This window comes from Schistocerca cancellata, chromosome 5 (assembly GCF_023864275.1).
Source record: "Schistocerca cancellata isolate TAMUIC-IGC-003103 chromosome 5, iqSchCanc2.1, whole genome shotgun sequence".
NCBI lineage: Eukaryota > Metazoa > Arthropoda > Insecta > Orthoptera > Acrididae > Schistocerca > Schistocerca cancellata.
This window is the reverse complement of record NC_064630.1, coordinates 83,015,215-83,039,644: the sequence shown is the minus strand read 5'-3', so window position 1 is coordinate 83,039,644 and position 24,430 is coordinate 83,015,215. Positions and strand designations below refer to the sequence as shown.

The 24,430-nt window shown below is 44.5% G+C and overlaps 1 protein-coding gene and 1 pseudogene across 3 annotated transcripts in view; both read right to left on the bottom strand.

Annotated features, from left to right (window-relative positions):
* The window catches only part of LOC126187610 (peptidoglycan-recognition protein LA-like), a 199,324-nt gene that overhangs the window by 160,241 nt on the left and 14,653 nt on the right, over positions 1 to 24,430 (bottom strand). The gene's annotated exons all lie outside the window — the stretch shown is intronic.
* Positions 640 to 757, bottom strand: LOC126189393 (5S ribosomal RNA; annotated as a pseudogene).

Below are 24,430 nucleotides of genomic sequence, written 5' to 3'. Positions count from 1 at the left end.
GTAAAAAATATGGTAATGCCCGCATCTATCCCACAGACAATAGTCATATTCATATAAGTGGTTACTAGCCCACGGGCGGTGAAATAGAGCCTCAGGTGGCAAGATGAAGTTTAGTTGGTCCGTGTCGACCTTTTAGGATTTAATTCCCTTTACATTTATTTGTAGTTGCAATCCAGAGACAACTTCATCTTTGTCCATTTATGGCATGCACATGGGCATATTAGTAGCTATCTTTTATTTCTTTTTAATTCTTCCCTGTGAATAGCATGCCGTTTTCCCAGGTCGAGCGTCCATAACTCTCTCTTACGTGTTTTTTTGGGTCAAGCACATTTTATCATATCTATTTAACAATAGCCATTAATATGAGAGGCGATTATTCTCTTTTGTAGCTCATATTGAAACTGACCTCTGTCGGTCGATAGAGTATAAAACCACTCCGTCTACATGCCACAAGAAGCCCATCGGGCCCATCCGACCGACGTGTCATCCTCAGAGGAGGATGCGGATAGGAGGGGCGTGGGGTCAGCACACCGCTCTCCCAGTCGTTATGATGGTATTCTTGACCGAAGCCGCCACTGTTCGGTCGAGTAGCTTCTCAATTGGCATATTGGCATCACGAGGCTGAGTGCACCCCAAAAATGGAAACAGCGCATGGCGGCCCGGCTGGTCACCCATCCAAGTGCCGACCACGCCTGACAGCGCTTAACTTCGGTGATCTCACGGGAACCGGTGTATCCACTGCAGCAAGGTCGTTGCCGATGGAGTATAAGGGCGATGATAGGGCGTTGAAGGTCCGTTCACGCAATTACCATATTTTTTACGTGTGTGTTCGAACTTACATAAATCCATGCATAGTTTGTTACATTTTGGTCATAACCTGGTGCAGAGGCTTTATGTTTAAGATTTTCAGTCTTTCTACAAGTTATTTCTTTTAAGATATAACTGCGTTGGTCTTTTACCTTTGACAGTCATGGTCTGAGTTAGACAGGCGCAATGTTCCCCGCCATGTTGATTTGCAGCGCCTTATCTAGTCCTACTTAGTTCACGTGAGCTCCCGAGGCCCACCGCACGGCATCCATGGAGACGAGGCGCACGCCAGAGCTTAAGTTAAGCCTTGGTGTCGACTTAGTACTTATGTACCGCATTTTTAAAACGTGACTACGCCTAGTCAGGCTGCTTTAGTTTTATTTTAGACCATGCCCAATTAGACAAATTATAGATTCAGGTATATCTTCTGAAGAAGGCTCAATTATTTGGGCTGAAACCTAGGTAAAGGTTGGTGTCATTACCGCAATCGAGGCTGATAGTTTCTTACATATTAGGCTACTAAAGAGTAGCTTGATTGATGGCCGGCAAACGTTCCACTACTCCTTTTCACTTCCTTCTTTCCCTTTTAAAAGTGAGAACAGTATTGTGTCAGCAAAGATAGAAAACGGAGAAAATACTCCTGTAACATTGTATTTTCGCACTAACTTGTTATAGATGTAGACAATACGCAATGTTCCAAAAGAGTTACATGGGGCTACCTTCTATCCTAATTTCCGGAAAACAGCGTTCTACTCCGTCTGTCGATCGCTATTTTATCTGTACGCATGCGACAGCATGAGACAGCTTGCGCAGCCTAATGTGTACCAAAACCACTTTTTTCCCGGGCTCATGCCTCGGGTTCTATTTGTGATAGAAGGGCAGGTTCAGGTGTTTTGGATAGCTCTTTGGCTACGGATCACCAGTATACCCAATAGAAGGAACGTCTTGCTACAACTACACTACAGTACAGAGTCAAAGTTTGAATACTACTTGCTGGCCGGAGTGGCCGTGCGGTTCTAGGCGCTGCAGTCTGGAGCCGAGCAACCGCTACGGTCGCAGGTTCGAATCCTGTCTCGGGCATGGATGTGTGTGATGTCTTGAGGTAAGTTAGGTTTAATTAGTTCTAAGTTCTAGGCGACTGATGACCTCAGAAGTTAAGTCGCATAGTGCTCAGAGCCATTTGAACCATTTTTTTGAATACTACTTCCTCCAGCATAGGCAAATGGAGAAAATCGGTTGATTAGATGTAGCATACGGTGCGCCATAAGAGGCTTATCGAGGCACTGTTTACTTGACGGACAACGTGGGTTTTCGATACCAGGACCGAACCGCGGGTTCCAAGATGGCTGAATTTTTTTACGATATTTTCTTAAGATCCCGATCTCGTATAAACTTGAAAGTTTTCTTGATCTCTTTACTCATTCGGCAGCCGCAGGACACGATAATACAACGGTGCAAATGATCAATTTTCTTGTCCACCCATAACTGCCCAAAATAACTGACATCTTTAACCGCTCTCTGACGTCCAGCATTTTTCCTACAGCGTGGAAGAAGGGGCTCATAAAACCATTGCCAAAGAAGGAATCTGCCAAACAACCTTCTTATTACAGGCCCATTTGCATTCTACCAGCACTGTCCAAGGCGTTAGAATACATAGTCCACGAACATGTTACCAATTATTTAACACTGAATAACCTCTTAGGTGAATACCAGTCTGGTTTCCGGCAAAATCGCAGCACAACGACTGCTCTTATAAAAGTGACTGACGAATTAAGACATGTCATGGACCAACAACAGGCTACTATTATGTGCTTCGTGGACTTCAGCAAAGCTTTCGACACTGTTGACCTGGACATTCTGCTTGCTAAAATAACACGTCAAAATTTTTCTTCGAGCGCTGTACAGTGGTTCCACTCATACCTCACATCCCGCCAGCAGTGTGTAATGGTTGGTACTAAAAGGTCGCAGTGGAAGGATGTTGTATCTGGGGTCCCACAAGGATCAGTATTGGGCCCATTACTTTTCTCATTATATGTTAATGATGTGTCAACTATTCTCTCCCACTACAGATGCCACGTATACGCTGATGACCTTCAGTTATATCTCAGTGCGAGTCCAGCAAACCTGCACACAGCCATCGATCATGTAAATGCTGACTTACTTGCTTTATAATAATGGTCGTAGAACTTAGGTCTGAAACTAAGACCTTCCAAAACGCAAGCAACCTTAATCGCCCACAAGGTACTTATTACAGCACAGCACAGAGAATCTCTTCCATCCTTAATTTTCAATGGCACCAAAATAATCTATTCTCCTTCTGCAGAGAACTTAGGCATAATCCTTGACCACCACTTAGACTGGACTGAACACACTACTGCAGCCTGCAAGAAAGTTTCTGCACCCCTTCATTGTCTACAGAAATATAAAAAAGTATTTCCATTCGAGCTTAAGAAGAAGCTCGCAGAATCTCTAACACTCCCTATTCTCGACTATGGCGATGCTATTCTTCAAGGACTTTCGTACGAAAACTCTCGCAGACTTGTACCGGCGATGAATGCTTGCGTACGATATATTTGTGACGTTCGTTATTATGATCATATCACTCCAGCCTATGAACAATTATCGTGACTACATGATGATAAACGTAGGGACTACCATACTTTATGTTTACTCCATCATCTTCTCAATCATCAGACCCCTCTTACTCATCTTCAGCCATTACATTACTATCTGAACAGCACAGCATTAATACTCGTTCTCAACTAAGAAAGATTCTCTCAGTACCACCACACAAGACCGTCATGTTTTCCAAATCATTTTCTGTGTCCGGAACCCGACTTTGGAACAATCTTCCTCCAAATATCAGAGAAATTAAATCACTTCCAGGCTTCAAAAAGCAGCTAATGGTTCACCCTCTCTCGCAATAGCTTTCTCTCCCACATACTGGTGTGCAGCCCACACTCTTCAATCCCCCCTCCCACTACAACTTTCCCCTTCTCTTAGCTTACAGAGTTATTTACTTAAATCAAGTCCTCTCCTAACAGCCACTATAATTGTTATTCCAATTTTCTTGTTCTTCAGCCTTTCTTCTTCTGAAAATACTAAACATGATTTAAGTTCTTCTAAACTAGTCTATATTACTTTTAATGCACTTTGTTTTATTATTACTGTTATTATTGTCATTTATCCTTACTTTCATTGTCAACTATTATGATTATTATTATTATTATTATATTATTATTATTATTATTACTATTCTTATCATCTCTAAGATTGTTATCATTTTCATGAATGTTTTGGTAATATATCTGTATGTGTTGTTCCAGGTCACATGTAAGACAGGGCCTTAAGACCCTTATCTCGTCAGGCTAAATAAGCAAATAAATAAATAAAAAAAATTAAGTATCTGTTTCTGAGACAGAGGCTCAGAGCCACCCTATTCGATAACGTAAAATACGCACGTAAAACCGAGTGAGGCGAAATCTAAACAATAGCAAAAAAATTGCTCTAATTTTAACGGTATATTCTCAAGGCATTTATCTAGTGGTGAGATATTCCCCTTTTCAAAATTATTTATCCCGTATCGAGAAACACCGTAAACACATGGTTTTTGAGTACCACAACCGAGCCTCGGATTGCAAGACGTCTGTGCACGACAAATCGCTGTAATTATTACGAATCTTGATATATACAACCATTTCCGAGATTAAGAGGTTCAAAGTTACCCCACTCGTACACGTAAAATACGCAAGTAAAATCCTGTGTGAAGCGGAAAAGTAGTTTATCACCAGAAGGTCACTGGGTTAGGTTATTTAGGGGGAGGAGAACAGACAGCGAGGTAATCGGTCTCATCGGATTAGGGAAGGATGGGGAGGGAAGTCGGCCGTGCCCTTTGAAAGGAACCATCCCGGCATTTACCTGGAGCGATTTAGGGAAATCACGGAAAACCTAAATCAGGATGGCTGGAAGCGGGATTGAACCGTCGTCCTCCCGAATGCGAGTCCAGTGTGCTAACCACTGAGGTCACTGGGAATCCCATCTTGTTTTAGTAATGAAGTACAAGCAAAATTTTTGAGTAGATAAAAGCCAGTCTGAAGGGGAAAATTTTAAATTTTAGCGTTATTTCAAATTCACGTAAGTAAAGCATCAAAGTTTTACTAATCCATAAAGTTATTTTTAAAAGTACCGGAAAGATGCTCCTATCGGAGCAGAAAAAAGGGGAATATGCTCGTGTTTAAGGACTGAGCAAAAAGTGGGGTACCAGTTGAAGCATTGTACGTTCAAAAATTTTGGCATGAAAATACAGGGTGTTTATAAAAGAATATCGGGGGTTTAACGCTTTATAATATTTATTACATTAAACTTACAGTTATAAATGATATGTCAAATGAAAGAGCAACTCAAACGGTTTTACCAAGAACCTTATAAATGTTCAATGTGAGCACCATTTGTCACACGGCACACATCAACTCTATAGCCGAGTTCTTCCCAAACGCTGGATAGGCCGCAAGGGGCCCAATGACAGGACTTGCTTTGCATGGCCTCCACGTTCACCCGACCTAACGCCATGCGAATTTTTGCTTTGGGGCTTCATCAAGGATCGTGTGTACGTGCCTCCGCTACCAGCAGACCTCCCTGAATTAAGAAACCGGATTGAAGCAACTGTTGCTGCAATCACTGAAGACACACTTATCAATGTTTGGGAAGAACTCGGCTATAGACTTGATGTGTGCCTTGTGACAAATGGTGCTCACATCGAACATTTATAAGATTCTTGGTAAAACTGTTTGAGTTGCTCTTTCATTTGACGTATCATTTATAACTGTAAGTTTACTATGTTGTTGTTGTTGTGGTCTTCAGTCCTGAGACTGGTTTGATGCAGCTCTCCATGCTACTCTATCCTGTGCAAGCTTCTTCATCTCCCAGTACCTACTGCAACCTACATCCTTCTGAATCTGCTTAGTGTATTCATCTCTTGGTCTCCCCCTACGATTTTTACCCTCCACGCTGCCCTCCAATACTAAATTGGTGATCCCTTGATGCCTCAGAACATGTCCTAGCAATCGATCCCTTCTTCTAGTCAAGTTGTGCCACATACTCCTCTTCTCCCCAATTCTACTCAATACCTCCTCATTAGTTATGTGATCTACCCATCTAATCTTCAGCATTCTTCTGTAGCACCACATTTCGAAAGCTTCTATTCTCTTCTTGTCCAAACTATTTACCGTCCATGTTTCACTTCCATACATGGCTTCACTCCATACAAATACTTTCAGAAACGACTTCCTGACACTTAAATCTGTACTTGAGTTAAAAAATTTCTCTTCTTCAGAAACGCTTTCCTTGCCATTGCCAGTCTACATTTTATATCCTCTCTACTTCGAACATCATCAGTTATTTTGCTCCCCAAATAGCAAAACTCCTTTACTACTTTAAGTGTCTAATTTCCTAATCTGATACCCTCAACATCACCCGATTTAATTCGACTACATTCCATTATCTTCGTTTTGCTTTTGTTGATGTTCATCTTATATGCTCCCTTCGAGACACCATCCATTCCGTTCAACTGCACTTCCAAGTCCTTCGCTGTCTCTGACAGAATTACAATGTCATCGGCGAACCTCAAAGTTTTTATTTCTTCTCCATGGATTTTAATACCTACTCCGAACTTTTCTTTTGTTTCCTTTACTGCTTGCTCAATATACAGATTGAATAACATCGGGGAGAGGCTACAACCCTGTCTCACTCCCTTCCCAACCACTGCTTCCCTTTCATGTCCCTCGATTCTTATAACTGCCATCTCGTTTCTGTACAAATTGTAAATAGCCTTTCGCTCCCTGTATTTTACCCCTGCCACCTTTAGAATTTGAAAGAGAGTATTCCAGTCAACATTGTCAAAAGCTTTCTCTAAGTCTACAAATGCTAGAAACGTAGGTTTGCCTTTCCTTAATCTTTCTTCTAAGATAAGTCGTAAGGTCAGTATTGCCTCACGTGTTCCAGTATTTCTACGGAATCCAAACTGATCTTCCCCGAGGTTGGCTTCTACTAGTTTTTCCATTCGTCTGTAAAGAATTCGTGTTCGTATTTTGCAGCTGTGGCTTATTAAAATGATTGTTCTGTAATTTTCACATCTGTCAACACCTATATACTATAATAAATATTATAAAGCGTTAAAACACCGATATTCATTAATAAACATCCTGCATATTCGCGCTTTCCTATGCTGAGAAAGAAGGTGACAGAGATGGTGTGAGAGAGATACGAGAGTAATAAATACTGGAAAATAGTGATTGTGATACAGAAAGAGCGAAGGAGACGATCGCAGTGTGAGAGAAAGATAGGGACACAATGGCAGTGGAACATAGATAACAGTGACAGAACAGTGCTAGGACAAGAGTGATGGAGTGTCAGTGGGAGAGGAATAAAGAGGCCGAGAAAGTGTAAGTGGGTGAGAGCCAATGAAGAGAGAGAGTCTGTGACAACGAGGAAGAGAGAGATAGTGACAGTGAGAAGAGATAGCAACAGTCAGAAGGAATGAGTTAACAGCAGTAGGAGAGAGCGAGAGGCAGACAATGACAGTGAGAGGAGACAGTGTTAGGACAGAACGAACGAGACTGTGGCTTTAGGCAGGAGATAGTGGCAGTGACAGAGAAAGACACAGACATAATGAGACAATGAGATGCGCTGAGTGAGTGACTGTATGGGCAAGTGGGAGTGGATGGCTATGAGCGACTTTTTAACAGCGATGAACAAGTGGGTGTGAGAGAGTTACTGTCAGGGGAGACTATGGGAGGGAGAGGTGAGTTGGACGTTAAAAAGAGCACGAATACACTCGTATCCCAAATTTTTTTGGAAAATTTTTAAATGCACTGAGAAAGATAGAACGAGCCAGAGCCACATAGTACCACAGTTTTCAGTCAGTCTTTTAACAAACAGGAGCACATTCGCCTTTTCTGTGCTCCGATGGGAGTACTTTTCCGCTGGTCTACATTATGATCGAAATGTTGCGTTTTATCGACGACGTAACACAGCGAGAAGTGCGATAACAAGTCAGGTGCATCTATACTACTGGCCATTAAAATTGCTACACCACGAAGACGACGTGCTCCAGACGCGAAATTTAACCGACAGGAAGAAGATGCTGTGATATGCAAATGATTAGCAATTCAGAGCATTCACACAAGGTTGGCACTGGTGGCGACACCTACAACGTGCTGACATGCGGAAAGCTTCCAACCGATTTCTCATACACAGACAGCAGTTGACCGGCGTTGCCTGGTGAAATGTTGTTGTGATGCCTCGAGTAAGGAGGAGAAATGCGTACCATCACGTTTCCGACTTTGATGAAAGTCTGATTGTAGCCTATCGCGATTGCGGTTTATCGTATCGCGACATTGCTGCTCGCGTTGGGCGAGATCCAATGACTGTTAGCAGAATATGGAATCGGTGGGTTCAGGAGGTTAATACGGAACGCCGTGCTGGATCCCAACGGCCTCGTATCACTAGCAGTCGAGATGACAGGCATCTTTACGCATGGCTGTAACGGATGGTGCAGCCACGTCTCGATCCCTGAGTCAACAGATGGGGTCGTTTGCAAGACAACAACCATCTGCACGAACAGTTCGACGACGTTTGCAGCAGACAGGAGCGCCTGCGATGGTGTACTCAACGACGAACGTGGGTGCACGAATGGCAAAACGTCATTTTTTCGGATGAATCCACGTTCTGTTTACAGCATCGTGGGGGTCGCATCACTGTTTGGCGACATCTCGGTGAACGCACATTGGAAGCGTGCATTCGGCAACTTTCTCGTTGGCCTCGCTTACTGGCATATCACCCGGCGTGATGGTATGGGGTGCCACTGGTTACACGTCTCGGTCACCTCTTGTTCGCATTGACGGCACTTTGAACAGTGCACGTTACATTTCAGATGTGTTACGACCCGTGGCTCTACCCTTCATTCGATCCCTGCGAACCCTACATTTCAGCAGGATAATGCACGACCGCATGTTGCAGGTCCTGTACGGGCCTTTGTAGATACAGTAAATGTTCGATTGCTGCCCTGGCCAGCACATTCTTCAGATCTCTCACCAATTGAAAATGTCTGGTCAATGGTGGCCGAGCAACTGGCTCGTCACAATATGCCAGTCTTGATGAACAGTGGTATCGCGTTGAAGCTGCATGGGCAGCTGTACCTGTACACTCCATCCACGCTCTGTTTGACTCAATGCCCAGGCGTATCATGGCCGTTATTACGGCCAGAGGTGGTTGTTCTGGGTACTGATTTCTCAGGATCTATGCACCCACATTGCGTGAAAATGTAATCACATGTCAGTTCTAGTATAATATATTTGTCCAATGAATACCCGTTTATCATCTGCATTTCTTCTTGGTGTAGCAATTTTAATGGCCAGTAGTGTATAACCTAGAGGAAATGCGCTCGAGACCTACAGATAAACCTTCTAGCACACCGCCAGTACTCGCTAAGTACCTTCGCAATTCACGGATCTAGCATCTAGCTGATTCACAGAGCGGTTAATTCACTCTTTGCCCTCGAGCACGTCCTCTGGAATTTTTCACACGTGTTGTCACGTCACCACGGAAGGCCAACGTCTACCGGATATCTGCAGGCGTGCTAGCCGTGTCCTACTGCGAGACGGAAACCGTTTGCGGTGGAAGTGCGTTTACTGGTACTGCACTGTGCACACGCTGCACAGAGTATCAGGATGGGATACCTGCGAGTGAAGAGGACTTAGATATCACTCCAACAAACTCCAGCTGAACCATCAGCAAATCCAAGTAGGAAGCAAATCATTTCAAGATATGGCAACACATTATGATTTCCATTTAGTAGGCTCTATGCCTTGAAGTATTCCTGAGACTGTTCAACGTCATCGTACAGATTTATTAAAATCAAAGTTTTTTTCAGATAGATGTTAGACATACAGCAATTTTTAATTTTTTGGCTTGGAGACGTATTAGAAAGTGTTGAGCGTTGGTTTTCGCGTCTACAAGATCTTCATTAAGTTTCACGACTGCTTTCCGCGACGCCAAAACTATAAGCACTCGGACTCTTGAACTTACCTATCAAATCGCCCGCAGCCTTGGTTAAATTCTTTCTGAACTGCCTTCATACCGAAAACATAATTCTATTAAACTGGAAAGTGATTAACGGTTCAGTTTCGTTCATTGCCAGACAGCAGTGGTAAGCACACTGGACTTACATTCGGGAGGACGACGGTTCAACCGAGTCCGGCCACACTGATTTAAGTTTTTCATGACTACTCTAAATTTCTTCAGGCAAATGGCGGAATGATTCATTTTAAAGGACGATTTCCTTCCCCATCCTTCCCCAAAGGGACCGATAACCTCGCTGACTGGTCCCCTCCTCCACATAAATCAACCAACCATCCAGCCATTGCCAGACAAAAAATGTGAAGCACACTAGACATGATCGTATGTCAATGAAACTTCTTACACGTACACACTGTCACAGTGTATGCAAATGCTTAGAGTTTCAATTCTCTGTCACACGTAAAACGGCCACCAGGGTGGCCAGTGTTGTTAGTCAGTAATGTCGTTACCAACCCCGGTAGGATATACAAGCAGCTTGAACATCGTCAAAAGTTGATGTTGTGATGGACAGGGTGGTCCCATGTACGCATGTGAGACGGCGTTATCAGCGCCTGACGAAGTTCGCAAGGGTCCACACTGTGGTTCTCCGTTTGGCCAGTTAGTTGCACCGTGTAATATCCAGATTTGTTTGAATTTTCTCATTTCTAGAGTACTGAAGGGCTAAAAACCATTCAAATGCCAATCTCGCATAAAATAGTTCAGTGAACTGTGGATGAAGCCCGATCAACAGGGACTTAGATGCTTTGAGCGAAAATAATAGTGCATTGAGAATGGCTAGCCTCTAGCTGAAATCTAAATCTGCATTATAAAATTTAGATTGCTGCAATCTATAATTTACAAAAATACTTCTTTATTTACGACAACCGGTTTTCAACAGTCTGGCTGTAATCTTCAGGCCTTAAACATTTTTAAGTTGTAACACATGTTCATGTAAAGCACAAGATCTCAAGTGGATGAAATTTACTACATTATAAAAGTCTGTCATCGCTAAAACATTTAGAAGCGTAAAACACCTTATCCAAAAGGCTGCGTCCATATAAATATTGCTCACAGCAGTGATGTAACAAGGATCTGTGAGCGATATGTATATGGACATGGCTTTTTGGACAAGGTGCTTTATGTTTTTAAATGTCATAGCGATTACAAACTTTTGTAATGTGCTGAGTTTTATCCACATTACATCTCGTACGTGAGGTAGCGTAAAATGAACACGTTTTACAATAAAAAGATATTTAAGACCTGAAGATGACAGCAAAGACTGTCGAAACCGATTGTCATAAATAAAGAAATATTTTGTACCTACTTGGCTTTTGAATTGTTTTTATTCAGATTCGTGCGGTATTCGAATGTGACAGTGGGCCTATGTGCAATGCATGGGAACGTGAGGGCACGCATATTCATCGGCAAGGATCCGGCCGACCTCGTCTGACCACCATAGGGGAGGATTGCCGTACTCTGCACCATGCAATCGTAACTCCTTCACATCTGCGTCTGCAAATCGAGAACAAGTAACGGACGAAGTGCAGCATTCTGTGTAATCCCGCACTATTGGTCGGAGTCCAGCAGCAGACGGATTAACGACCGATGCGTTGGCTGCCGTTAACATTGCACCACAAATGGCTGCGTTTGAAAAAAAAAGTTCAAATGTGTGTGAAATCTTAAGGGACTTAACTGCTAAGATCATTAGTCCCTAAGCTTACACACTACTTAACCTAAATTATCCTAAGGACAAACACACACACCCATGCCCGAGGGAGGACTCGAACCTCCGCCGGGACCAGCCGGGCTGCGTTTGAAGCGGTGCCGCGACCGACAAGTATGGAAAGCTTATCAGTGATGTCACACTGAGATCAACGACGGATCGCGGCTCTGCACTGCCCCACACGATCATCGTCGGCGGATACGGCCTTGACCTGGGGTGCCTGCAGAGGTACAGCTATGTTGCTTCTGGCGTCATGGTGTGGGGAGTCGTCGTGTGTAACTCCAGCTCACGACTGGTAGTCGACTGAAAGGACTCTAACGCCTTGATGGGTCACCTTTCATGCTACAGTATCTTGCTTGTCCACATGCTCCACATATCTGCACCAACTGTCTGCGTAATGTAGAGGTACTCCCGTGACCAGCAAAGTTGATCAGTACCCAACAGAACATGCGTGGGACCAATTCGGGTTTGAGCTCTTTCCCAGCTACAGCGCTCACGATACCAAAGACCAGTTACAACACTTGTGGGACAGCTTGCTTCAGGCGAGGCTTTATGACGCTCTTCGAATCCGAATCAGTTAAGGGGGCCCATAAACCCCACCCCCCACCCCCTCAGCGCTCAGGGAAAGGAAAAAAGAGTGTGCAGTTAGGTGATTTTCTTTCAAGAAAATACCTAAAAACCCGCCATTGCGCAGGTATTTAACGGGATAGGAGCAGGAAAATTTGGAGTAGGAGTCGAAATATCCTCAGACTTCAAGAAGAACATAATAATTCCAATCCCAAAGAAAGCAAATGTCGACAGGTGTGAAAATTACCGAACTACCCGTTTAATAAACCATAGCTGCAAAATACTAACACGAATCGCCCGCATCTCGTGGTCGTGCGGTAGCGTTCTCGCTTCCCACGCCCGGGTTCCCGGGTTCGATTCCCGGCGGGGTCGGGGATTTTCTCTGTCTCGTGATGGTTGGCTGTTGTGTGCTGTCCTTAGGTTAGTTAGGTTTAAGTAGTTCTAAGTTCTAGGGGACTGATGACCTGAGGTGTTAAGTCCCATAGTGCTCAGAGCCATTTGAACCATTTTGAACTAACACGAATCCCTTACAAACGAATGGAAAAGTTGGTAGAAGCCGACCTCGGGGAAGATCAGATTTCGTAGAAATTTTGGAACACGTGAGGCGATACTGAGCATACGACTTATCTTAGAAGACAGATTAAGGAAAGGCAACCCTACCTTTCTAGCATTTGCAGACTTAGAGGAAGCTTTTGACAGTGTTGACTGGAATAGTCTCTTTCAAATTCTGACGGTGTCAGCGGTAAAACACAGAGAGCGAAAGGCTACTAACAGAAAGGCTTTGTACAGAAACCAGATGGCAGTTATAAGAGTCGAGGGGCACGAAAGGGAAGCAGTGGTTGAGAAGGGAGTGAGACAGGGTTATAGCTTATCTCCGATGTTGTTCAATCTGTATATTGAGCAAGCAGTAAATGAAACAAAAAAAAAATTTGGAGTACGAATTAAAATCTATGGAGAAGTAATAGAAACTTCGAAGTTTTCCGATGACATTGTAATTCTCACAGAGACAGGAAAGAAACTGGAAGAGCAGTTGAACGAAACGGATAGTATCTTGAAAGAAGGATATAAGATGAACACCAACAAAAGTAGTCGAATTAAATGAGGTGATGCTCAGGGAATTAGATTAGGAAATGAGACAATTAAAGTAGTAGATGAGTTTTGCTATTTGGAGAGCAAAATAACTGATGATGGTCGAAGTAGAAAGGACATAAAATGTAGACTGGCAATGGCAAGGAAAGAGTTTCTGAAGAAGAAAAATTTGTTAACATCTAGTATAGATTTAGAAGTCAGGAAGTCGTTTCTGAAAGTATTTGTATGGAGTATAGCCATGTATGGAAGTGAAACATGGACGATAAATAGTTTAGACAAGAAGAAAAACGTGGGGCTACAGAAGAATGCTGAAGATTAGATGGGCAGATCAGATAACTAATGACGAGGTATTGAATAGAATTGGGGAGAAGAGGAGCTTGTGGCACAACTTTACTAGAAGAAGGGATCGGTTGGTAGGACATGTTCTGAGACATCGAGGGATCACCAATTTAGTATTGTAGGGCAGCGTGGAGGGTAAAAATCGTAGAGGGAGACCAAGAGATGAATACTCTAATCAGATTCAGAAGGATGTAGGCTGCAGTAGGTACTGGGAGATGAAGAAGCTTGCGCAGGATAGAGTAGCATGGAGAGCTGCATCAAACCAGTCTCAGGACTGAAGACTACAACAACAACCCAACAACAACAATAACAACAACAATGAACAGGAATTTTTTATGGCTGCTTATTTCACGTACTTAATGAGCACGAGAATATACTATTGTGGTGGTTTGTTACACACTTACTCCGGCTTAGCGTATAACGGAAGAGTGGCGTGACTACTCTCTGGTGCGTGACAGATGCTTCTACGAACAGAGACTTACTTGCGTGACATCACAGATCAATGCAGATATGACAGTAAGGAAAAGAGTGAAACCAGACTCAGGATATAGGAGACCACTTCGCAAAAGCAGAAACCGAGCTTCATAATTCACGTTCATAATCAATTAACAGGTGACTAAAAACAATTACCAGTGCTGTTACTTACGCGACACTATAAAAACGACTTGTGCACTTTTTTGAGAACCTCTTTGCGATATCTGAGGATACTTTTCCACTTGTACGCCACAGATTTTGATGAACTTCCACGTAGGTGGTCGTTATCCTAAATAAAAAAATGGTATCTCTTTCATATTCTGACTGGACACTGTGTGGTTTCAGAGAGAATCGACTTAGAAGTTTTCTGTGTTGATGACCGTTTCAAGCAGTCGTCTAATCCATCCCGTGGATGAATGATAAACGCTTCATGATACTGGTTTACCCGTAATGGTTTTTAAGCAATATTTGTTTCTGTAAACTGTACTTTCTTGACATAAAAAAGTCTGCAAATACGCTTCCTGACCAAAAAGGGCTCAGAAGATGTGGTCGCAAGTCAGTGTAACTTCGTACACGTACACACAATCCGCAGATATGTGTGATTCGTTAAGTTATCACCAGAGTGCATTATTGTCATCGTGTTTAACGTTGTCACCAAGCGTGGTGGGGTATGCAAGTGGCGTCAACGGTGTGAGATGCTGGGTTTTCATAGTGAAGGACACGGGGAAGCCACGGACAAGCGCCAAACAGCGTTGCCAGCACGTGACAGTGTCTCATTGTGGGTCTCCGTTGGTCAAATCGTGTAATATCGAGTACTGTGGGGCATTCGGATGTGACAGTAGTCCGATGCCGGACTACGTGGGAAAGTGAGGGCAAGCATACACGTAGTCGAAGTTCGGGCGACCACATCCGACCTCCACAAGGGAGTATCGCCGTATTGTGTAACAAGAACAACAGTCCGAGAACAAGAAGTGGACTGCCCATGATATAAAGTATCACCCCGCACCTTTAGTCTGAGACTAGCGACCAGTCGGACTATGGAAGTACTGTCCCAGGGATAGGCTCATGTTAACACGTCAACACAAACAGTTGCTTTGGTGTGGTGCTGTGTCTGGGGAGTATTGACTGGTGATGTACGGTACCGCATTGCGTTTAGAGATGAATTGTGCTTCTGTATTAGCCCCGCATAACCATTGTCGACGAGTATTGGGGGGGGGGGGGGGGCGGTTATCTGGGGAGAGGTCAGATTCTTACAAAGTTTTGGAGAGGCACTGCGATCTTACTCCTGGTGTTTTGGTGTGGGCAGCTATCGGGTATGGCTTCAAATCATGGCTGGTGGTGGACTGAATAAACTCTGGGGGCACAACAATAAGTTGATTTGAGACTTCCTGGCAGATTAAAACTATGTGCCGGACCGAGACTCGAACTCGGGACCTTTGCCTTTAGCGGGCAAATGCTCTACCGACTGAGCTACCCCGTACTCAAAGCTTTACTTCTACCAGTACCTCGTCTCCCACCTTCCAAACTTTACAGAAGCGCTCCTGCGAGACGTGGTACTGGCAGAAGTAAAGCTGTGAGGACTGGGCGTGAGTCGTGCTTGGGTAGCTCAGTCGGTAGAGCACTTGCCCGCGAAAGGCAAAGGTCCCGAGTTCGAGTCTCGGTCCGGCACACAGTTTTAATCTGCCAGGAAGTTTCATATCAGCGCACACTCCGTTGCAGAGTGAAAATCTCATTCTTGCAGGAAGTTGGTTGATTGGTTGGTTGCTTCATTTGGGAAAGGGGACCAAACAACGTGCTCATCGGTCCCATAGGATTAGAAAAGGATTGGGAAGGATGTCGGCTGTGCTCTTTCAAAAGAACCTTCCCGTCATTTGCCTGAATCGATTTAGGGGAAACCTAAATCAGGATGGCCGGGCGCAGGTTTGAACCGTCGTCCTCGAGAATGCGAGTCCACACTGCTACCCACTGCGCCACCTCACTCGGTAACAAAACGTCAAGGACATCCTCCTTTCTGGAGTACTATCTCACATGCGTCTGTATCGTGGCGAGACTATCGTGGCACCAGTTGTCAATACAACAATGCTCGTTCACTCGTGGCTCAGTGAACTGTCTGCGTGATGTTGAGGTACTCCTGTGGCCAGCAACACCCCAACATCTGTCCCAGACAGAAAGTTTGTTGGACAGGTTCGGGTGTCAACTTCGTTCCAATGCCAGTATCCGGGATGTCAAGGGTCAGTTACAAAGGTTGTGGGCCGGCCTCAGCAGAGCCACCCTTTCCAATAATCAGTGCATGCGTCCAGGCCATTCTGTAACCACTAAAATTAAAGTACACTATTGGCCATTAAAATTGCTACACCACGAAGATGACGTGCTACAGACGCGAAATTTAACCGACAGGAAGAAGATGCTGTGATATGCAAATGATTAGCTTTCCAGAGAACTCACACAAGGTTGGCGCCGGTGGCGACACCTACAACGTGCTGACAAGAGGAAAGTTTCCAACCGATTTCTCATACACAAACAGCAGTTGACCTACGTTGCCTGGTGAAACGTTGTTGTGATACCTCGTGTAAGGAGGAGAAATGCGTACCATCACGTTTCCGACTTTGATTAAGGTCGGATTGTAGCCTATCGCGATTGCGGTTTATCATATCGTGACATTGCTGCTCGCGTTGGACGAGATCCAATGACTGTTAGCATAATATGGAATCGGTGGGTTCAGGAGGGTAATACGGAACACCGTGCTGGATACCAACGGCCTAGTATCACTAGCAGTCGAGATGACAGGCATCTTATCCGAATGGCTGTAACGAATCGTGGAGCCACGTCTCGATCCCTGAGTCAACAGATGGTGACGTTTGCAAGACAACAACCATCTGCACGAACACTTCGACGACGTTTGCACCAGCATGGACTATCAGCTCGAAGACCATGGCTGCGGTTACCCTTGACGCTGAAGCACAGACAGGAGCGCCTGCGATGGTGTACTCAACGACGAACCTGGGTGCACGAATGGCAAAACGCCATTTTTTCGGATGAATCCAGGTTCTGTTTACTGCATCGTGTTGGTCGCAACCTTGTTTGGCCACATCGCGGTGAACGCACATTGAAAGCATGTATTCGTCATCGCCATACTGGCGTATCACTTGGTGTGATGGTATGGGGTGCCATTGGTTACACGCCTCGGTCACCTCTTGTTCGCATTGACGGCACTCTGAACAGTGGACGTTACATTTCAGATGTGTTACGACCCGTGGCACTACCCTTCATTCGATCCCTGTGAAACCCTACATTTCAGCAGGACAATGCATGACCGCATGTTGCAGGTCATGTACGGGCCTTTCTGGATACAGAAAATGTTCGACTGCTGCCCTGGCCAGCACATTCTCCAGATCTCTCACCAATTGAAAACGTCTGGTCAATGGCGGCCGAGCAACTGGCTCGTCACAATACGCCAGTCACTACCTTTGATGAACTGTGGTATCGCGTTGAAGCTGCATGGGCAGCTGTACCTGTACACGCCATCCAAGCTCTGTTTGGCTCCATGCCCAGGCGTATCAAGGCCGTTATTACGGCCAGAGGTGGTTGTCCTGGGTACTGAATTCTCAGGATCTATGCACCCAAATTGCGTGAAAATATAATCACATGTCAGTTCTAGTGTAATGTATTTGTTCAATGAATACCCGTTTATCATCTCCATTTCTTCTTGGTGTAGCAATTTTAATGGCCAGTAGTGTATATACAATATCAACCAGTCAAGTTTCTTTTCCTCGTCCTTTGTTATCTGCTTCATTTTTTTGACAGACAGTGTATGAGAAATAGCTTTACTATTTTAAACACGGCTGCGTTTCATCAACGATTAGACATCAGTCAATGGCCGCACGTAGTGGCCGCGAGGTTAGAGACGCCATGTCACGGACTGCGCGACCCCTCCCGCCGGATTTTCGAGTCCTCCCTCGTCCATGGGTGTGTATGTTGTTCTTAGCATAAGTTAGTTTATGCAGTTTGTAAGTCTAGGAACCGATGACTCATCAGTTTGGTCCCTTAGGAATTCACACACACATTTCAACAAATAACAACAAGCAATAATCTTCTGTTTCACTTGAAACTAGTATTCAGTTCATTGTATAATTGCATATTACAACAAAGCGAATTTGTACATCACATAAAACGTGTGCTGCATTATTTCATAACTTTTACTCAATTTTATGCATTTGAAAAGCGTTCGAACGAAACATTTCGTTAAACAGAACAACACAAGGAACGCAAGACTTTGCTCCACCATCTGATGTAAATATACGATGCAACCAGCATTGTTAGTTCTCCTACGCGAAATTAATAAAACTGCACGTAACATTTAAATATTGGCTGGTTAGATGAAAAATTGTAATTTACACTGGAAAAAGGTTTCCGTAGTAGCCTATCGAGAGCTCGATTAATAAATGATGCTGAAAAATCCGGTTCATGATGTGTTCGGTGTTGTACAAAGAGGCCCGCTGGGCAAGTGCTTCCGTTCATCAATTGGTTGACCAATATGTCTATTTTTCTCACAAACAGAAAGCTGAAATGGGTGTCCATCGGTTTGTCAATGGCACGCTCCTATGCGCAGTTTCACCCAATTCTGCAGGCCGCAATTAGCGGTCTGACTTTCTGACTTTGTAAGTCATTTCTTATGTGTGGCGAACGGAAGAAACCGCATGTGAAATATACCAGCTGGCGACAGAATAGTTCTCAAAGCAGATATTAGAGAATTCCGGTTTGATTACTGCAGATTTAGATATCTGGGCCTTGGTTTGTGTGTGTGTGTGTGTGTGTGTGTGTGTGTGTGTCTTTACTTGTTAAATTGTTGTGATAGGCGTCACATCCAAAACATAATGACCAGAAAAGTGGCGCAATGAATGTGGCCTTTCTTACATCACGTCTCCTCGCAGGTAACGCTAGCTTTCCTGGGTGTACTTGGCATTACTAATAGTAATTCGGAACAGCTTAAGCTGTGATACTTTTGAACTATATGGTTATCAATTTGCAAGGTAACAAACACTGATAGTTACATTCTGTGGCGATGCATTTGACGACTTGGATTTGGATGCAAAGAAAGCTGACAAATGTGCACAGGTCAGCGTCGAATGCAAAATGAATCTTGTTAATTCAAGGTAATAACGACTCATTCACGCACTGAATGTGATACTTAATTATTCATGAAAGAAACAGTAAAATAGGAGGAAGGACTGTTTATTAATGAAGACTGTGAAGCGGTACTCCAGAAAAAATCAAAACTAGTCCATTTTACGATGAAAGATCCTCGAGTTCAGACTGTTTCCATAAGGCATTCCACAGGCAGGTACTTAGTCTGTTTGGAAGGTAAGTCATGAACAACTATCAGTGCAAGGCTAAGACTGTTGGAAAAACTGAGGAATTACTTAGATTGCCTCTGAATACGCCACAATTCTAATACATGCGAACAGAAAATGATGGCAGTGCATCCAAACATAGCCACAACATCGATATGCACAACCGAAGGTTCCTCAGAACGAAATGGCAGGCGCCCCGTCATATTTCACTACCATTAAATTAGTATATCAGCAGTACCTAATTAATTCCATAAAACACATACCATATAAGTTTGTAGTTGACAGTGTATCAGTTCCACGACACATTGGACAAACATAGTACCGCAATTCTTCTGCGAAGACCAATAGAACAGTTAATTCATAAGATACTAGCGGCTTTCAATAAGTAATGTAACACTTCTTTGATCTTCATCATCATTTAAGACTGATTATGCTTTTCAGCGTTCAGTCTAGAGCATAGTCACCCTTATGATATTCCTCCATGATCCCCTATTCAGTGCTAACATTGGTGCCTCTTCTGATGTTAAGCCTGTTACTTCAAAATCATTCATAGCCGAATCCAGGTACCTTCTCCTTGGTCTATCCCGACTCCTCCTACCCTCTACTGCTGAACCCATGAGTCTCTTGGGTAACTTTGCTTCTCCCATGCGTGTAACATCATCTACGCCTGTTCGCCCTGACTGCTACATCTATAGAGTTCATTCCCAGTTTTTCTTTGATTTCCTCATTGTGGACACCCTCCTGCCATTGTTCCCATTCTGCTAGTACCTGCAATCATCCTAGCTACTTTCATATCCGTAACCGCAAGCTTATTGATAAGGTAACCTGAATTCACCCAGCTTTCGCTCCGATACAACAAAGTTGGTGGAAAGATTGAACGGTGCACCGATAACTTAGTCTTGGTACTGACTTCCTTCTTGCAGAAGGTAGAGAGTAGATCGTAACTGAGCGCTCACTGCATTAGCTTTGCTACACCTTGCTTCCAGTTCTTTCACTATGTTGCCATCCTGTGAGAATATGCATCCTAAGTACTTGAAACCGTCCACCTGTTCTAACTTTGTTCCTCCTATTTGGCACTCAATCCGTTTATATTTCTTTCCCACTGACATTACTTTCGTTTTGGAGATGCTAATCTTCATAGCACAGTCCTTACATTTCTGATCTAACTCTGAAATATTACTTTGCAAACTTTCAATAGAATCTGCCATCACAACTAAGTCATCCGCATATGCGAGACTGCTTATTTTGTGTTCACATATCTTAATCTCACCCAGCCAGTCTATTGTTTTCAACATATGATCCATAAATAATATGAACAACAGTGGAGACAGGTTGCAGCCTTGTCTTACCCCTGAAACTACTCTGAACCATGAACTCAATTTACCGTCAACTCCAATTGCTGCCTCACTATCTATGTAAAGACCTTTAATTGCTTGTAAAAGTTTGCCTGCTATTCCATAATCTCGTAGAACAGACAATAACTCCTAGAAACCCGGTCATATGCCTTTTCTAGATCTATAAAGCATAGATACAATTCCCTGTTCCATTCGCACTCACACTTCTTTTTCTCAACCAATTTCGGTTAAAAAAAAAAGAAAAAAAGCGGAATTTGATGCGGGAAATCGTGGACCATTCCCGCCTCAGTCCCTGTAGTTACCTGAATTTACGAGAGGTGGCGGCGCTTCACCCAGCTTTCAAAATGTCGTCTGTAACGGAGGTGTGTTCGAAGCAGATATCTGCCACTGAGTTTTTTTTTGGCTGAAAGCCAGAGTGTCTCAGATATTCATAGGCGCTCGCAGAATGTCTACGGAGACCTAGCAGTGAACAGTAGCGCGCTAAGTCGTTGGGCAAAGTGCCTCTCAATCATCGCAACAGGGTCGCGCAAAACTGTCTTATCACCAGCGCGCCGGTCGGCCGCACACAGCTGGGATTGCTGCAGTGTTGCAGCGTGCAGACGCTTTCATCCGACGGGCCCGACGGATCGCAGTCAAACACGAGGTGCATTCAAGTTCTAAGGCCTCCGATTTTTTTTTCTAATTAACTACTGACCCGAAATCGATGAAACTGGCGTTACTTCTCGACGTAATCGCCCTGCAGACGTACACATTTTTCACAACGCTGACGCCATGATTCCATGGCAGCGGCGAAGGCTTCTTTAGGAGTATGTTTTGACCACCGGAAAATCGCTGAGGCAATAGCAGCACGGCTGGTGAATGTGCTGCCACGGAGAGTGTCTTTCATTGTTGGAAAAAGCCAAAAGTCACTAGGAGCCAGGTCAGGTGAGTAGGGGGCATGAGGAATCACTTCAAAGCTGTTATCACGAAGAAACTGTTGCGTAACGTTAGCTCGATGTGCGGGTGCGTTGTCTTGGTGAAACAGCACACGCGCAGCCCTTCCCGGACGTATTTGTTGCAGTGCAGGAAGGAATTTGTTCTTCAAAACATTTTCGTACGATGCACCTGTTACCGTAGTGCCCTTTGGAACGCAGTGGGTAAGGATTACGCCCTCGCTGTCCCAGAACATGGACACCATCATTTTTTCAGTACTGGCGGTTACCCGAAATTTTTTTGGTGGCGGTGAATCTGTGTCCTTCCATTGAGCTGACTGGCGCTTTGTTTCTGGATTGAAAAATGGCATCCATGTCTCATCCATTGTCACAACTGACAAAAAGAAAGTCCCATTCATGATGTCGTTGCGCGTCAACATTTCTTGGCAACATGCCACACGGGCAGCCATGTGGTCGTCCGTCAGCATTCGTGGCACCCACCTGGATGACACTTTTCGCATTTTCAGGTCGTCATGCAGGATTGTGTGCACAGAACCCACAGAAATGCCAATTCTGGAGGCGATCTGTTCAACAGTCATTCGGCGATCGCTTAAATCAATTCTCTCCACTTTCTCGATCATGTCGTCAGACCGGCCTGTGCGAGCCCGAGGTTGTTTCGGTTTGTTGTCACACAATGTTCTGCCTTCATTAAACTGTCGCACCCACGAACGCACTTTCGACACATCCATAACTCCATCACCACATGTCTCCTTCAACTGTCGATGAATTTCATTTGGTTTCACACCACGCAAATTCAGAAAACGAATGATTGCACGCTGTTCAAGTAAGGAAAACGTAGCCATTTTAAGTATTTAAAACAGTTCTCATTCTCGCCGCTGGCGGTAAAATTCCATCTGATGTACAGTGCTGCCAACTCTGGGACATATTGACAATGAACGCGGCCTCATTTTAAAACAATGCGCTTGTTTCTATCTCTTTCCAGTCCGGAGAAAAAAAATCGGAGGCCTTAGAACTTGAATGCACCTCGTACATCGCTGCTCAGCTGGGCGTCTCACATAAGTCTGTGCGCCCGAGAGGAGCTTACAGAGCTCCGCTGAATTGTTCTTCCCCATCCGCCCAACAGCCTGAATCTCGCACCTTCCGGCTTCCACCTGTTTGGCCCAATGAAGGATACAAACCGCGGGAAGCAATACGTGGATGATGAGGAGGTTATTGGTGTAGGCTCCGATGTCGACCAGAAGAGTGGTCTCATGCGGGCCCTCCCAGTAAGCGGCCGTCATAGTGAACAGAGATTATTTTGAAAAATAACAAAAATAACTTAAAGCACAGAAGGGCAGGCTGCGAGACGGAGGCGTTAGTTAATACCCGGCTAGAAGCCGCGCGGTGGATTCACGACCGTCAGTCTTGAAGATAGGCCATCCTGAGAGTTCTCTTCAGGTGGTTTTCCAAGCTCTTTTAAACAGATGGTGGACTGGTCCCCAACATCCAGTTCAGAAAATGTTATACATCAGCAGCTTTGATGCGTGACCTACACTATGTGATCGAAAGTATACGGACACTTGGCTGAAAATGACTTACAAGTTCGTGGCGCCCTCCATGCTGGAATTCAGTATGGTGTTGTCCCACCCTTAGCCTAGATCACTGCTCTCAGGCATACATTCAATCAGGTGCTAGAAGGTTTCTCGAGGAATGGCAGCCCATTCTTCACGGAGTTCTGCACTGAGGAGAGGTATCGAGATTGGTCGCTGAGGCCTGGTACGAAGTCGGCGTTGCAAAACAGCCCAAAGGTGTTCTATAGGATTCAGGTCAGGGATCTGCGCAGGCCACTCCATTACAGGGATGTTATTGTTGTGTAACCACTCCGCCACATGCCGTGCATTATGAACAGGTACCCGATCGTGTTGAAAGATGCAATCGCCATCCCCGAATTGCTCTTCAACAGTGGGAAGCAAGAAGGTGCTTAAAACATCAATGTATACCTGTGCTGTGATAGTGCCACGCAAAACAACAAGGGGTGCAAGCCCCCTCGATGAAAAACACGACCACACCATAACACCACCGCCTCCGAATTTTGCTGTTGGCACTACACACGCTGACAGATGACGTTCACCGGGCATTCGCCATACCCACACCCTGCCATCGGATCGCCACATTGTGTACCTTGATTCGTCATCCCACACAACGGTTTTCCACTGTTCAATCATCGAATGTTTACGCTCCTTCCACCGAGCGAGGCGTCGTTTGGCATTTACTGGCGTGATATGTGGCTTATGAGCAGCCTCTCGACCATGAAATCCAAGTTTTCTCACGTCCCTCCTAACTGTTGTAGTAGTTGCAGTGGGTCCTGATCCAGTTTCAAATGTTTCAATAGTCTGGATAGATGTCTGTCTATTACACATTACGACCATCTTCAACTGTCAGCGGTCTCTGTCGGTCAATAGACGAGGTCGGCCTGTACGCTTTTCTGCTGCACGTGTCCCTTTTCATGTTTCCACTTCACTATCACATCGGAAACAGTGGATCTAGGGATGTTTAGGAATGTGGAAATCTTGCGTACAGACGTATGACACAAGTGACACCCAATCACCTGACCACATTCTGAAAGACGTATACATTGCCAGCGATGGGCGAGGCATGACAGAATCTCTGACCAGAGAGTAGTTTATCGTTAGCTGTTGC